We start from the raw sequence: 11476 nt of genomic DNA on the forward strand, positions 1-11476 counted from the left end.
ATTTGCCTAAGACAATGGTCCATTTCAACACCTGAAATTTATAGGTTTTTTTTATCTTAAAAATAATCTATCAGAAAATTATCATCAAAATGACTAATGGTGAAAGACATTTTTAGCAATCACGGTAAGATGGCAAGAGAAGATATTTATTTGTACTCAAGTAGATTTCTTCTGTTTTCACATGCCCTGATCTACAAAGTCCTCCATATGATAAAATGTACGTGAATCTGTAATTGCAGAGTTCTCCTTCACCTCGCAGCCAACACATACTCAGTTTTCTGGGTCTAATAAAAGCAATGATAGTGCTTATTGTGGGACATTTATAGCTGGAGTGACCTTTGCTAGACCAGCTATACAATAGAACTATAAATGATTATTCCTCAATTTCGGATAACAGAGACATAGTGAAAGATAAACAGAGTTGAAAATTTAGTCTCTTGGGGTGCCTGGCTGGCTCAGTCCAAAGAGCATGCGACTCTTGATCTCAGGGTCATGAGTTTGAGCCCATGTTGAGTGCAGAGATTACCTAAGTAAGTAAGTAAATAAGTAAGTAAGTAAGTAAACAAATAGAGTTAGTTTCATCTCTTATATAAATATTCTAAATTTATCTTTAATATTTCATATCTTAACACGTAGAAAAGTCATTCATAACGAATATGTCTCTAATTGGAATGCACAATTCCACATGCCAAGCACTGTGAAGGATTTAGTCCTCCCCTCATACTGTATAGGTTATGCTCGTAGCCCCAGTGATTTATGTTTTATTTGTATGTCTCTACAGCCCACCATCTGTGAGGGCCTACTGTGTGCTGTTCTCTGTGGCATATGGGCTGAGGAGAGCATGGTGAGCCGGGTAGACTGGCTTGCCTCTCGGCTCATGGTGTAATGAGGCAGAATAATCAAACAGGTAAAATGATACATGTTCAGTCTAAATCATCTGTGTTTCAGTTAATGACAATGGCACAGTTTCCTGCTAGAATGGGTGAATACTTACTTTGTTTACCTAAAGAGTCTACTTGAGTTATGTTCTCAGAATTAAGGGCCATCTCAAAGGCAAACTTCATTCTTTCTCTTAAAAAAAGCTACATGACACTTTCAAGATGTAGTTTTTCCAAGCTTCCTTCTGAGATGTGAGGTCTTGGACAGGTGCCCCACTCCATAAGGATGTAGGCTTGCTCTGCTCTCTGTTACCTTCTTGTTTGCCAGACATTGTATGCTCTTGTATACAATGACTCCATTGCTTTTTGAGAAACTGCACTTTTTACTTGTTTTTTTGTATTTATATTCAGGCTACACCACCCTTCTCTTGTTTTGTCCTCTCCAAAGGCACTATTATGCTTAGCTGTTTTCCACCCAAGCCAACTTATGGCTCAAGGGAATGGCAACTTGAACGCTTTTCAGACCGACTTGCTCTCCTCCCCTGTGATTGTATCCATGGCAGCTCTAGCATGCTTCACTCTTTTTTTTTTATATTTATTTATTTTTGAGAGAGATAGAGTGTATGAGAATGAGGAAGGGGTAGGGAGCGAGGGAGACAGAGGGTCCAAAGGGAGCTCTGTGCTGACCACAGAGAGCTTGATGCGGGGCTGGAGCCCCCAAACCATGGGATCATGACCTGAGCTGAAGTCAGACGCTTAGCCAACTGAGCATGCTTCACTTTTAATGAGGAGAAGAGGGGCAGCAGAGTTGCCGGGGTGATGACAGCAGATGCAGAAGAAGAATGGACGGAGGTAGCTGTGCAGACTTCTTGGCAGAATAGAACTGAGTGTTTATCAGCCATCCCCCCGGTGACAATAGCCATGGCCGTGAAGCTGTGAGGATGGCTGGGTCCGATTTCCTGGACATGAAGGGGATGCACGAATGTCATGGAGGTTTTGCTCTCTTTACATTATTTATCAGGTTAGTTATGGTGCCTATATGTGCTAGTTGTAACGATCCCCGTTTATTTTTCTTCCTCCAAGCTAAAGTAGCATCGGAGGCAGTGTTTCCCCAAGATATTTGACCAAGGAGCACTTTGTAAGATATAATAAACCAAGAGAAGGCCAATACGAGTGGCTACTCTATAATGCACACTTGTAGTGAGGTTAAGGACCAAGAAATATCAAATATTACAGCTATGTATTGTAATTTGAAAAAAAAAAGGGGCACAACATTTACCAAAGGTCATCACACAGGTGCCTTGCAAAATGAAGTGTTGTTTATAAGCTAATATTCAGATCGGACATCTTCAGCTCGTGCAATTTTCAGGCATTTATTTACATGCCATACGACTTCCTGAGGGTATAAAACAAAAAGAACCATTGAGTACTTGTGTCTACTAATTGCTATACACATACATACATGTCTAGTATTTTTTTACATATATATTCACATGTACTTTCCAATAGATACTTTGAAATAATACAAATAGCATTCACAGCATTAATTTTCTCAAGAAATTTCTATGAGCTTAACCAGAACACCTGCTTTTCATGAAACCTCCCTTGAACTCTACTAATCTAAGGAAGTGGGTAACTGTGTTTATGCTGTTTTTTGTCTTTAAGATGTTAGTTTACATTATGGAATGAAATATATATTTTTTGGTATACTTTTGCAAAATTACTTGGCCTGAGTTCTAGTCATGCGTGGCTTTGCCATAGATCAGCAGTGAAATTCGATGGGTCATGCCAGTGAACTTACCTGCCTTCCCCCTCTTCTATCTCAGGTAAATTTCTCTAAGTGTTTCTTGCTCAGGCAGTTCCTGGCTGTTCTTTTCCCAGGGAAGACTTATGGAATGGACCAGATATGGCCTCATGACGTCAGAGGGGCCTGCCGTGGGATGGTCTACCCCTTATGTGTGGTCCCACATAAAAGAGATGAGGTTCATTAACCTATCAGCTCCCAATTTTCGTAATGCAAATTGAAATTACAGAGAGATTTTCCACTGGTAGTAGATTGGACAGCAGCTAACTTGCAGAATGGAGCCAACCAAGTACGATACGGGGTTCATTGGGAATGAATTTTTACGGGCTTCCTCTTAGGACTGTCACCTTTGAATTCTATTTTTTAACACCGATCAAATAGTTCCAATTTTCCTATCTTCCTGTTGCTCTTTTGAATCTTTTTTAAAGCTTTTCTCGGCACCCATTAGCTTGGCCAGGATATTTCATACGTTGAGATTATTTTAAGGGAGCCAGTTTACATATTCAATATAAAATTATTGGATAAAAACCCCACAAAACTGGAAATCCTTTCAATGTTCTACCTCTTTCGTTAAAAACCGAGAACCAGTACTTTGTAAACGAATGTTGTGGTTATTCTTTTATGGTTTTCTAGTGTATCTGTCCACTCAGGCTGCCGTAACAAAGTACCACAGGCTGCATGACTCAAATGACAGAAGTTGATTTTCTCACAGTTCTGGAGGCTGCAAGTCCCAGATTAATGTCCCGTGGGGTCAGCTTCTGGTGAGAGCTCTCTTCCTGGCAGACATCTGCCTTCTTGCTATGTCCTCACTTGCTAGAGGGAGGAAGGGAGAAAGGGGAGAAGACAGGGAGTAAGGAAGCGATCTCTCTTCTTCTGATAAGGCTACAGTCTTATTGGAGTAGGGCCCTACCCTTATGACCCCATTTACCCCTAATTACCTCCTAGAGACCCTATCTCCAAAAACAGTCACATGGGGAATTAGGCCTGTAACATACGATTCTGGGGGAGGGGGACGCAATTGAGTCCAGAGCACCTGCTAACTCTCCCTCTTGATTCAAAAACATTTCAAAAAGTTATTTTTTAGACCTATGTTTTGGAGTAATTGACATTTAAAAGAAATTGAGACCATCCATCAAGCGCCCATTTCTCACTGACCCTTAAAAAGGCCTTTCTGCCATTATGTAATTCCCTTGAGGGAAGGAACTGGAAGAAGGATGAGAAAAATAATCAAAGAAACAAATCAAGCATGATTTAAAAGAAAAGCTTTCTATCCGCCTCTTTTCCTCCTCACCTAACCCCCCCTCTTTTTTTTTTAACACAAGAATGATTCACATTTAGCCTGCCCTAATGTGGTTTTATTGAGTTTCCAACTGCCAAGTCATGTCTGGAGCTGCCAATCTGAGTTTCAAACTTTTAGAGAAAGAATTGTTCCATATCAAGCCATTTCTACTTGTTTAATTCCATGTCAAGAATTTGCCTTAAAACCTCTGGGGATGAGGGTATCCGCCTCTGAAGGCCCAAACCGCTTGCTTGGCTTAACTTCCTACGATGTTGTCCATTAAAATACCTGAATGGTGGAAAAGAATCTCACGACCGCACCAAGAACTTCTATTAAGAACTGAGCAGATGGAGGAGCTGATAGGAGTTTTTATGGTACAGAAAACAGAAGAATAAGCAACAGCATTGGCTTGTTTCCTGAAGGCTCCCGTTCTAGAATGGAGGTGATACAGCCTTGATGTTCTGTGTGTCAAGCTGTGCCACGGGACTGTAAAAGCCTGAAAACGCCTTGGTACATTGTGGTGGTGGTTCCTAAACCTTTGCATATAAATATATATGCAAACCTTTGCATACATATATATATATATACATATATATATATATGGGACATATATATAGGACTATAAAAGCCTGAAAACGCCTTGGTACATTGTTGTGGTGGTTCCTAAACCTTTGCATATAAATATATATGCAAACCTTTGCATACATATATATGTATATATACATATATATGTATATATATATGTATATATGCAAATATATATTTTATTTATTTATCTATATATAAATATAGATAGATAGATAGATAAATAAATAAATAAATAAATAAATAAATAAATAAATAAAAATAGTGATGTCAAGATCTCTGAGATGGGACCAGGGCATTGATACTTTTTAGAGCTTCTCAGGTGTTTTCAGTATGCACACAGGGTTGAGACCCTTTGTCATTTCCTAATTAGATGTCAAGGGTGGTCACCTATCCCAAATTAAGAGAACTGGTAATACCTGGACAAGTGTCTGGGAGGCACTAGAGATCCAGTGACAAACTCTTTCAAAGTAAAAAAAAAATTTTTTTTTTTTAATTTTTTTTTTTCAACGTTTATTTATTTTTGGGACAGAGAGAGACAGAGCATGAACGGGGGAGGGGCAGAGAGAGGGAGACACAGAATTAGAAACAGGCTCCAGGCTCTGAGCCATCAGCCCAGAGCCTGACGCGGGGCTCGAACTCCCGGACCGCGAGATCGTGACCTGGCTGAAGTCGGACGCTTAACCGACTGCGCCACCCAGGCGCCCCCCCCAAAAAAAATTTTTTTTAAGGTTATTTATTTATTTTGAGAGAGGCAGAGATAGCGCCAGTGGGGGCAGGGCAGAGAGAGAGGGGAGTGAGAGAATCCCAAGCAGGCTCTGTACTGTCAGCTCAGAGCCCTACATGGGGCTCCGTCTCATGAACTGTGAGATCCTGACCTGAGCTGAAACCAAGAGACGCTTCACCGACTGAGCCACCCAGGTGCTCCTCTCAAAGTAACTTCTAATCACCGTTTCGAGTGGGTGTAGCACTAAATCACGGGTGTCACTTTTGTTCTCCGAACTGGAAACCAATGAAATTCTTTTCACCATATGGGAATTAGGAGGGAGTCTTTTCCTGCTTGGAGTGTGAGGATAGGACCATACCTACCAGGAAACTCACTTTTTCTAAGGCCTTCCATGTGCAGGGAATGTGCTAGGTATTTTAAATTGCAATATATCCTCTAGCGTCTGAACTGGGAGGTGAACTTGTCTGCAAGCAGGGAAATTTGTGAACTCTTGCTATATCCTAACACTAAGCCTGGCTAAATTGCATTCTGCTCAAGGACAAGTCAACTGAGAAAATCAGATCAAAAGCTCATAAAACTGTCTGCAGCCAAAGAGAAGAACATTTCTCTAAATATTCAGTAGCACATCCTTCCTGCCAAATAGGATTACTAAATGGTGAGGAAACACCACCCTCCCCCACAAACATTTAATATAACTTCCTGATAGCCCAGTTTGTTTTAGTAGGACGTTATTTGTAATAATAAATAGGCCAAGGTACATAAATGTCACTAGTTGGTGATAAGAAAGGAGAATGAACCTAATGGTCCCAGAAGCAATAAAAGAAAAGATGTGGCATCACATGAAATTAAATCATTAACACTGTATTTTCATATGTATTTTAAAATTTGACACACATACATACATCCACAAAAATAAAAACAAGAAAAATAAGCTAGTTTAGGGTTATGTGTGTGTATGTGTGTGTGTGTGTGTGTGCGCGTGTGTGTGTGTGTTTTCATAATGAGAAAGATAGGGGTGCCTGGGTGGCTTAGTCGGTTGAGCATCTGACTTTGTCTCAGGTCATGATCTCACGGTTCATGGGTTGGAGCCCTGTGTCGGGCTCTGTGCTGACAGCTCGGAGCCTGGAGCCCACTTCGGATTCTGTGTCTCCTCTCTCTCTGCCCCTCCCTGGCTCATACTCAGTTTCTCTCTCTCTCTCTCTCTCTTTCTCTCTCTCTCTCTCTCTCTCTCTCTCAAAATTAAACACTAAAAAAAAAAATTTAAGAAAAATAACGAGAAAGATACATTTCTCCATAAATAAAAGTAGGAATCAGAGTCGTATGTAACACAATGGTAAGAGTTTGATGTCCCAGCAAATGGCTTGAGGAGGATGCATTTTTAACTATGATCTGTAAATATTGAACTTGGTGTATCCTCCACTGTCACAACGTTACGATGTGCTCTGCCTGGGTTCTGGGAACCTGATGGAAATGCTCTCGTTAGTGAATACTTTTTTCTTAAGCAGAGCACCTGTCTCAGTGCCTGCCTGCATATCTGCCGTATTGGCAAGATAAGCAGGAAACCTCCCGTTTCTCTTGGCTTCAGGCCTGGGAAAACTCTAGATGTAGAGCCAGCCCTAAGCTACCAGCGTCCTGCTTTGAGCCCTAAACCCCAACCTGGTCCCTCTTAGCTTTCGTGAGATCCCAGAAGCACCAAGAGAAAAAAAGTTTCCAAAATGACCCAGTTAAATAAATGATGTTCCCAAATAATTCTGTAGGAGAGAGATGTTTGGTTGGGCCTGGCTATACAATTCCTGTCTGTCCCAATCAAGGGAGGGGGCCCTTGCTACCCTGGTGAAGGAATAGGAGCCATCAAAGGAAAGAGCCGTGGGGTCTTAGTGTTGGTGAATTGCTCACGTGTAGGTCTGTAGCCTCTTGTGCTGGTGATCAGTAGTGGTATTGGGGCCCCAGCAGCCCTATCATCCCAACTGGGTGTGTTGCTGAAGGTGGAGAAGTAGGCACTGATGTTCCCAAGGATGGTGATACATAACGTTGCCCCCCACTGAACCCAAGGTGGATTTGGATGGTTTAAATGCTCAAAGGGTCAAGTGAGTATGAAGGACCTGCCTCACACGGTAGAGGCCTTTGGAGTTGCTCCGTGTAGACGCACCTCCACTGCCCGACATTGGTTCCTCTTCTTTGTCTCATCCTCCTCCTCTGTCTTCCAAGTACTTATCATTTCTCTTCTTCGGAGCACTCGGCCATATGAGAGAGTGCCCATCCACGTCTTCCTTTCCTGGCAAGCTCTGCCATCTCTTGCCAGGGGAGGATGTGATGGAAGGCTTTCCTCTCACCAGGACTCTACTGGCTGTCAGAGCAGCTGAGCTCATGTATCATGTATCATGAAAATCTCAAAGGCACCAATTCCATTTAGATTCCTCCCCCAGTGGTGGCATCAGAAACTTTTCTCCTTGGTTAAGGCAAACGTGGCTTATCAACCTGGGCATGTTAGGTGTCTTTGGTTTTAAGCAATTGACTCCAGTGAGGCTGGGGAGAAAGAAATGGGGCAGCCCCAGCTGTCTATTTGACAGAAACTGCTAGATTGTCTCACCCAGGTACTTCCCCTGAATACGTGGACTCTAAGCATTTTCCTCAATTTTGTGTCACCCCTTCTGAGGGTTCATATCAAAGGAGAGAGTGTTTAATTGGATGAACTCAGGTCCTGTGGCTGACCTTGGTGCAGGGCAGCAAAAGGAAGGATCTGGTGGGAGAAATCTCTGAGATCTTGAGTGGTAGCTCAGGGATTTTTTACCTGTACAATCTTACCAAGCCTCTGTGTGACAAAATGGCTGCATTATCCATATGGAAAATGAAGGGCTTTCCAGAAGGAGTAGTAGATGCTGGATATGATCATTGTTTCCTCCAAGAAGAGCTAAAATGCTAATTGTTTCCAGCAAGAAGATCTAATTCTCCCCCCCCAAGACAACACAACTTATGCTTACCTGAGAAAAGCATATTCCTCTTATTAATATAATATAGACCCCGTTTCTTAGAAAATAATAACTTTTTTATTGTGATAAAGAAGCTTTTCCCTTCTTGGGTCCTTGTTCATCACATAGGGCTCTTTAAAATCTTTTACTTTCATTTCAATATAGAATTTCTCAGCTTCTGATCCTTTGATGTTCTCACTAAGGGGGAGAGGGCAGGAAAAAGGATGAGGGGCCCAGCAACCTTCTTTGACCCCTGAGTGAGGTAATGTCCTATGTGTAGACCGAACTGTTCATGTCAATGATGTCCTTTTATTGCTTGTAAGGATTTATTTATTCGTTTCTCAGCCATCTCAAAGGTTTTCTCCCCTGTGAACTCCAGTGGCTCTCTATCTGTACTAATGGTTTTCCCACCAATTTTCAGACTATTCTATTATCAAAATTGTTCATATTTAGGACCACAGCCAGTCTGGTGAACAAGGCCAATGAAGTAATGATCAGCTTTCTAGGAGACTGGGCAGCATCAGTTTAAGTGCAAAGACTAAGCATGTAACTGATGGTCCAAATCAGAACAATTTTAAAGGTGAAAGAAAAAATACATAAAAATTGCATAATGCCCATGTTTTTAAAAAAATATTTATTTATTTATTTATTTATTTACTTATTTAAATAATTTATTTTTTTTACACTTTATTTTTTGAGAGAGAGAGAGACAGAGAACAAGTGGGGAAGGAGCAGAGAGAGAGAGAGAGAGAGACACAGAATCTGAAGCATGCTCCAGGCTCTGAGCTGTCAACACAGAGCCCGATGGGGGGCTTGAACTCACAAACCGCGAGATCATGACCTGAGCCAAAGTCAGACACTTAACCGACTGAGCCACCCAGGTGCCCCTAAGTTATTTATTTTTTAATTTACATCCAAGTTAGTCAGCATATAGTGCCGCAGCGATTTCAGGAGTAGATTCCTTAATGCCCCTTACCCATTTGGCCCATCCCCCCTCCCACAACCCCTCCAGTAACCCTCTGTTCTTCATATTTAAGAGTCTCTTAATGTTTTGTCCCCTTCCCTGTTTTTATATTGTTTTTGCTTCCCTTCCCTTATGTTCATCTGTTTTGTATCTTAAAGTCTTCATATGAATGAGGTCATATGATATTTGTCTTTCTCTGACTAATTTCACTTAGCATAATACCCTCCAGTTCCATCCATGTAGTTGCAAATGGCAAGATTTCATTCTTTTTGATTGCCAAGTAATACTCCATTGTATATATATACCACATCTTCTTTATCCATTCATTCCTCGATGGACATTTGCATAATGCCTATGGTTTTTAACCAGTATTCCACACAAAATTTTGAATGACTTCTCCCCCTCCTCCTCCTCCTCCTCCTTCTTCTTCTTCTTCTTCTTCTTCTTCTTCTTCTTCTTCTTCTTCTTCTTTTTACTTTTGGCTCTATAACCTCCAAGGAAGTAAAGAAAATTTGTAATATCCTTCATAAAAGCATAAGCCCACTCAGTTTCTTCTGCACATTGAATCTTGCCAGATCCAATTTTATTCCTGTATTTTTGGTTGCTTTCTGCCTTCTTAATTTGGTTTAGATATACGTACATTTTAAGCACATTATTTTTTAAAACTTTATCCTCCCCTCCCTCTTCCCATCTATAGTTTCCTGCCATTTTAATCATCCATATCTCCACAGTAGTGGAGGGGACAAGTGCACTGAAATGTGAATCAGAAAGCATGGATGTATTTAACTGTGTGACCTTTTTCAATCGTATAACCTTGCTAGTCTCAGTTTCCTCACTTGTTGAAAGAGAGGTCAGTAATTGCTTAGCCTACCTCGCTATTTAAAAGAACAACAAGGGGCGCCTGGGTGGCGCAGTCGGTTAAGCGTCCGACTTCAGCCAGGTCACGATCTCGCGGTCCGGGAGTTCGAGCCCCGCGTCAGGCTCTGGGCTGATGACTCAGAGCCTGGAGCCTGTTTCCGATTCTGTCTCCCTCTCTCTCTGCCCCTCCCCCGTTCATGCTCTGTCTCTCTCTGTCCCAAAAATAATTAAACATTAAAAGAACAACAAAATGCAAAACACAGACAAGATAAAAATCATAATCGTCATACGATGCATATTATAATCATGACAAATATCGTAGTAACTCATGTTTGTTGGGCACTTACCATGTTCTAGGCAGAGCTGATCATTATCCATTTGTTAAAGTATCAAACTCCTATACCGATTGGTAAAAGCCAGTGTTACCCACCACCATGGCCATCCTCCTTCCTTTCCCAGGACTCTGGACCTCCTTTCCAGTCCAGCAACAACAACAACAAAGCAATCCCAGAACGTCTTGGCAGACCTCTAGCACGGCATTCCAATATTACATTCTGATTGGCTAGCGACTAGGCAACTCAGGCCCCCAGAGTTCTTCTACATTTTAGGCACCTTCATTGGTTCTCCCATCCCTCTCTCTTCAGGGGGCTTGCTCAGAGCCTGCACGTGCACCTGAACTGTCCCTGGGTGGCCCTGTGCCATGGTGGTGGGGCTGACACTCGGTAGGCAAACACCCGGTGAGCACCGGGCCCCCTCTGAGGTTGTGGCTGTCTGACGCTAGCCAAGGCTTTCCCTCTTAGGGCTACACATGGGAACTATGGCCGTCAAGGGACTTGGTTTGGGAAAGCCGGCAGGAGACACAGAGTGCCCTGGTGGAGAGGCAGTTATGGGGTCCACCTCAGACATCGACCAGGTGCTGCTGGCTCTGTCGGCATAGTATGTATCCCTGCACCAAGATGGAGGATGGGGATGGGTGGGGCCGCTTAGGCATGGGGAATATCCAGGATGTGGGTGGCCTTTCCGCTCTCCTCTGATCGGTAGTTCCATTTAATGGCTCAAGTCCTTTAAAACACACTGAGTGCCCACTTATGACAACACTAAATGTTAACATTTTCACTTGCTATCAAATGGATAATTCCTATGGAAATATTTAAGGGTCATATAAAAAACAGTTATTATTCATAAGCAATAGAGAGGGTTACTAGCTCATAGAGCCAACCTTAATCCTTTCAGTTAGTATTTAAAGAAACTGTGATTAATTTTCATGGGGACAAAGGAGGTAGGGAAATTTCCACTTACCTGTTATTGGTAGAGCACTCTTTTAAACACCTCAAGCAGGTTTGTCCAATTAAACATCTATTGTTTTTTTCATGTCCACGGTGTATGTCCTTTTGTTGGAAAAGGGATTTCAG

General features: G+C 42.0%; 1 long non-coding RNA gene across 1 annotated transcript; it reads right to left on the reverse strand.

Moving 5' to 3' along the window:
- Positions 1-2173: 2173 nt before the first annotated feature.
- LOC125148610 (uncharacterized) lies at positions 2174-10532 on the reverse strand. The gene is made up of 3 exons (XR_007145656.1): positions 10412-10532; positions 3393-3495; positions 2174-2274 (listed from the first exon to the last, which is right to left on the reverse strand). It is a non-coding gene; the product is annotated as an uncharacterized LOC125148610 (long non-coding RNA).
- Between the last annotated feature and the right edge of the window lie 944 nt (positions 10533-11476).

The sequence above is a fragment of the Prionailurus viverrinus genome, chromosome D3 (assembly GCF_022837055.1).
Source record: "Prionailurus viverrinus isolate Anna chromosome D3, UM_Priviv_1.0, whole genome shotgun sequence".
Classification (NCBI taxonomy): Eukaryota; Metazoa; Chordata; class Mammalia; order Carnivora; family Felidae; genus Prionailurus; species Prionailurus viverrinus.